Below are 6,000 nucleotides of genomic sequence, written 5' to 3'. Positions count from 1 at the left end.
TAAACATTTAGTGTTTCTGATTGTCCTCCTTCTATTTTCCAGTTGAAGCGATTAAGAAAATTAAACTGACATTCCAAAATACTGTTGTCTCATTGAATACAACTTGTTTATTGACTTGACTGTGTAAAATAAAATCCTTGTTACTCCAAAGTAGTGCAAAACAATCCTTTTTCTAAACCTGAGCAGTTCTGCAGCAAAAGCACTCCCACTAGGAGCTCTGCTCTCATACTCTCCCATGCAAGCAATCAAAGTTTGTGTACACATGAGGAACTAAAGCTCTAGTTGTAGATGTTTGCCAGTAAAGACTTTGCTTTCATACAAGGCTTTCAAGAAAAGTTAATGTATGTTAAGACTTTGTGAGTGAACTGCTTAAAGTACTGGTATTTTTATTTACATCATTTCTTGTAAATGGAATATGTCCTTGAAGTGTTGGAAACACAAGTGCAACCCTTGCAGAACACCAGCTCTGGGGGAACAGAGCTGAAAGGGCAATGGACAAAACAATCAACTGGTAAGGTCAGTCACACAAGTGCAAGGACTGAAAACAAGCAACCAGCAGGGTTTTGGCACAAGGAGGAGCCCTGCATGTGAAGGGCCCACACGGATTTTGCTCCATCTCTTTGTGCCATTGCAGGAAGCCACAACAGACTCCAAACTCCTGCCACAATTACACAGCTCACCAGGGCTGGAAGGCTGAGGAATTGCTTGTAGGTTCCTTGCATATTTCAAAGCCATTAACATCAGAGATTACCATCTCCACTGTGCCACAGGCACGTCAGAGGAATGACTGCACCGTGTCTGTGCAGAGGACACAAGGCTTTGTGCAGTCACTGGGGTGCCCTGGGTGCTGCTGGACCATGAATATTTGATGCCAGGAACTCTTCACTCTCTAACTCTCTTGTGAACAGCAAAATGAGATTGCTCATGGTGAGCTTCCTTGTCATTATGGAATTACTATTTTTGTTCCTCTTGCATGTTAATTGTTTTACAGCTTAATATCTGTTACAAGACTGCTGGTTGGTACTGGAGTCCAAGCTGAGGAATGACAGTCAAAATCCCATATATTATTCTACAGGCACTAGAATTTTGTATTTTAATAACTGTGACCAAATAATGTGAAGAAAACTGTGAGACAGGCCCACTGCCTTTGCTGAAATCTGTATGTCAGTGCCAGCCACTTTCTGAAGAGGCTTTCAGCTTCTTCTTGATATTTTTCAGATGCTGCCAGTAGCTAAAAGCTTCATTCAGCATGACCCTGTGCTCCAACACTCTACTGAGTTCAGTGGTTTGGGTGCAACCTCAAACTACAACAGTCTTGCTGAATTTTGTGACTGGTTTCAAGCAAAAATCAGGTTTTTTTCCCCAGGTAACAGTGTCTCATTGTGGGGAGACATGCAAACAAGTAAATAAAAAGTCAATTAGTTTGTATCAAAGAAATACTATGTAGAATTCTATCAGTATGTGAAGAACAGAAAATCACCATAAACCTGGCATGTCCAAGTATCAGAGGTACAGTGCATAAATTACAGTTAATCTGACTTTGCACAGTAAATGGGTTTAGTATGGGCTGTGCAGTTCATCTGGGCAACATATGCTCAGAAGGTTTAACACTGTGGAAGTACTGCAGACTTGGTAGAGTAGATCTGCAATGCACATGAATAAGTCTAGGATTTCCAGGTATCCAGCAGCTCAGGCAAAGTTGCTATTCTGGAGACACTGTTCCAAACAATTGTTAGCATTCTCAAATTTGTCCCCAAGAAAATTGCCAGGAATGTAATAGGACATTTCTGGTAAAAGCCAGGTAAAGGTAGGTAAGAAAAAAAAATCCTACCATATATATCAAACTTTTATTAATGACCTTATTCCAGTGCCTCAGACTAAGTCACCTCCTCAAGACCAATAAGAAACAACTCAATAACCTAATGTGCTAAATAGATGACAAATAAAAGAATTAAATAAAAAGCCAAATTAAAAATCAACCAACCAACCAACCCCAGTTCTACATATAGTTCCTAAACAGAAATACACAGCTCCATTGTCAGGCCAGGGAGAACAGGACAAACCCCTCAGTGTGACTCCCATGAGAACCTGGAGAAGCAAATATGCACTTGGTGTCTGAGAGCTGCAGTGGTTCTAAATGCAGCTGTGACCCTCTTCCAATATTCTTCCTCCTTAGAACTGAAGCCACTCACTGCAGTGGAGAGCAGGAATTTCCTGGGAAGTGAGGTGAGCACGGCAAAGCAGGTCACTGGAAGGCAGCATGTTCTGGGCCAGTAACCCCATTCATCCAGCCAGGATTCCTTTTCTGTCACACACTGTCTAGTGTTACTGCCCTTGGTATTGATTGCCAGGGAACTTTGACATTTGCTTGCTGTTGTTTGATGAAAGCAGCTAATTGGAGTGCTTCCTCTGAGGAAAACCTTTCACATGTGTGGAGCCCTTTGTACCTGTGCATATGGAGGTGATACATCCTGAAACGACATAAAGAAAAGCTGTTTACATGTAGCATAAATGTAACTAACTGCTCTTGCTTTGCTAAACATTCACTCATAACTTGCAATTCAATTCCATCACCTGTAACAAAATACTCGAGACAACTGTAAACTAAATGTCAGCCCTCTTTCTTCTCAGAGAAGCTGCCTTTTTCATTCCAACCTATCTTACTTTAAAAACACTTTTCTCTTTCGGAAAATACCCAGAGGGTTGGGTTTTTAAAGCAGTCTTAGAGAACCTCAATTGAAAATAATATGAAGTGATTCAAATAGAAAGGACTGAGAAGTGGAATATAAATCCTGACATAATACTTTTTTACCTACAAACTTTTTTTTAACCTTGGTACTCATCCATGTTATATGGCAAAATGAACAAGCAGAATCAGAGACCAACAGTAAAGCACAAAAAAAAATGTATTTCCATACTGTGCATGAAATTTAAAACAAATCATATGCTACAGAACAGTTTCTCCAAACATCTTTTTCCAAACTCAACAGCTTCTTGGTAAGATGATTTAGGTGATGAGCATGCTTGTATAAATGCCATGTGGACCACAAAATATGTACTCCACCTGTAGAAACTGCTGTCCTAACTTATCCAAACTTCCTTTGCACCCCCCATTTTCATTTTTTTCCAGTGCAATAATTGCAATAGCACTGACATAAGGCAGGACTTACTCCAACATTCTCCACAGCTCCATTTAGAAAATACATGAGAGTTTGTAATGAAAGGATCTCCTGACAAACAGGAGATCTCTTGGGGATTGTGTTGCCATCCCCTCTCCCCACCTGCCCCTTCTCTTCTCTTTATTTTTTGTTGCTTATGAGATGGATGGTTATTATCAGTTTATTATTACTGCTTTTCCACAGACTTTCTCAAATGTCAAGTGAATCTGATCTGGAGTTCAGGCCCATAATTACACTGGACCAACTCCAGGAACTCGTAAATAAATCGGTGGTGGCTGCTATGGTTGCCAGAGCTCTGTCATTTTGCTCTTCTGAGAGTGGACAGAGGCTTTGGCTCTTTTCTAAAATTCTACACTTGCTACAGAGTTTTTCACACCTTATTTTAAAAGACTCTAGGCTTTCTCACTCTAGTTTGGCAAAGTTTTACCACAGGCTCAGTAAGCTACTAGACTGCCACATTGTTGAATGTGTTCACTTACAAAAGCAGCTGAAATGTGAATTGTTATTTTTAGGGTTTTTTTTTCTTCTTTCTCTATATGTGGGAACCTTGCAGGAACAGACATTATTTCTGTCTCTCTGCTCTGGCCTCTTTGTTGACATTAATAGTTTACACTGGGCTCTACAATGAGGCTCATCTTTGTCACACTTTGTCACAGTGTATTGACTGTGCTCAGCCACAGAGGTCAGCCCCAAGAAAGTCCCTCAAGTGCAGAGATGTCTGGATTCCAGATCAGGGCTTTAAGAGGAGTGGGCACAGCATTCATTCCCAGACCTGGCTTACTGAGGTCTGAGAAGTTTACTGGTGATTTTCAGTGTAACTTTCAAGCCTGTTTCTAATCATGTCAATGCACATACAGCACAGCATCTGGTTACAGAACTGAATCTCCAGCCAGTCCAGGCTTGAACCGAAAATGTTGCAGATATTTATCTTCTGATATTTCTGACACTGTTTTCCTGAAAACCTTTAAATAAACTACTGAAGCACACCATGGCAGTTCATCCAGAATATGTAACTATTCAGAACGTGGTTCCTCTCCTTCAGCCTCCTCTGCAATTACAGCTAGTCCCCACATCAGCCATTCATTGATGCAGATGGCAGCACAGATCACAGCTTGCACAACTTGATCTACAGTGAGTTTTTACCAGAAGCTAAAATAATTCCTGAAATCAGAACTAACCCACAGTGCAGACAAGGCCTCAGACTGCCAACTAGCTCCAAATGTTTTTAAGATGTGAATACTTGTGTGTTGCCAGTGAGACCGAGATGACCAATTCTTTTCACGTGGATCACTCCAAGGCCAGCAAAAGGTATCAGCATTTCCCCAGAGCCACCCTGGCTCACAGACACACCAGTCACATAAAGGTGAAAGTTGCTGGATTCCTATATGGATTGAGTCATTGTGTCTTCTGCAAAGCACTTTTCAAAACAAAGCAAAATACTTTATGGAGTGGAAAACACTGAATTATTTGCAAAAAAAATGTCATTTCTTTTCTATATCACTCCCCAGGGAGCCCATTGTTCAAGTAAGTATTTGCTTGTACCCCAAAGTACAGATGTTTTTGACTCTTGTCATAAATCAAGCATGCTTATGTCTAACACATTAAAAAAAAGAGTAGAAAATTGCAGGCATGGATTAAGATGGTTGGTCTGGCCCAAATTGTAGTTCTTCAAAACTGTTAATTTTTTGCTGATTCTTTTGGAAACAAAAGGTTCGACACATCATTGTGCCTCCCTCTTCTCCCTTGGAATTAAAATCAATCTTTTACTCCTTTTGAAATGTAAATTTGAAATAATCATGTATCTGGATCATGGATTAAGTTTGCAGGAGAAAAATCTCTGGCAGAAGATGGCAGGGACCGTGCCTAAAGCTAAATCCAGACACACAAATCAGCTCTGAGCTAGGCTGAAAACAGAGTTCTGGTTAAATGGGTTGCAGGCTTTCAGTTGCAAAAGTTCCATCAAGAAACCAATCTGATATTTGAAAACAAGTAAGAACAGCCTTATGTCATTTGCAAGAAAAGCAAATTTAGCATTCCAATTACTTTTTTCTCCCCTCAGACATTTCTCTCAGGCCTGTGTTAAATGGCATTTTTTTTCAGAATCAGAATTCCATCTGTAAACCTTGACAATTCTAGTGAGATGGTGCTGCCTTTTTTTTTATATTTTTTTTTTTTATTATTATTTTTTTAAGGAAAGACAAACCTTTGATAGTTTCAAGTAGGTGTGTTGAACAGGACAAATTGTCTTAAAAGGTAGCAAGATAAACCATATTTTCAAGGCCAGTTTTTTAATCCATGGCTTTTAACCTTGCTATGATTTATGTTTAATCTCCTTTCCACAATAGTTTTCTTCCTTCTCTCCTTCAGACTGAAAGGACACATCTATGCTTTGTATTTGATGTGGGTTTCATGTATCTGCACAAAGTAATTCATAACCACTTGGCAAAGGCATGTGCCCACACCACATCATTATCCTGCAATTAAGAAAATTCTCCCTGCCACAAAGCTATAAAGCCCAGTGATGTTTCAAGCTAAGCCCTCAATATTCATTCTGAATTCATCTAGGGCACAAAGCTGCTGTAGTGCTGCAGAGAGATTTTGTGCTTCATAAAATAATTGTTGAGTGTTGATTGGAAATTCAAGTTTGCCTCATCTCAGCATGTTTCCATATCCATTTTCTTCTGCTTCTCTGCACAGAACTTCACACAGATATGGAGAAGACAGCTCTTCTCTGCAACTGAATGGAACAAAAGCATGTATTGTGTATGGTTCTGTGCATCCTCTACTTAAGTGGTCAGGTTTAACACATTCTTCAAATGAT

The sequence above is a fragment of the Erithacus rubecula genome, assembly GCF_903797595.1.
Source record: "Erithacus rubecula genome assembly, chromosome: 3".
NCBI classification, from domain to species: Eukaryota; Metazoa; Chordata; class Aves; order Passeriformes; family Muscicapidae; genus Erithacus; species Erithacus rubecula.
The sequence above is the reverse complement of the archived record's forward strand: the minus strand, read 5'-3'. Positions refer to the sequence as shown.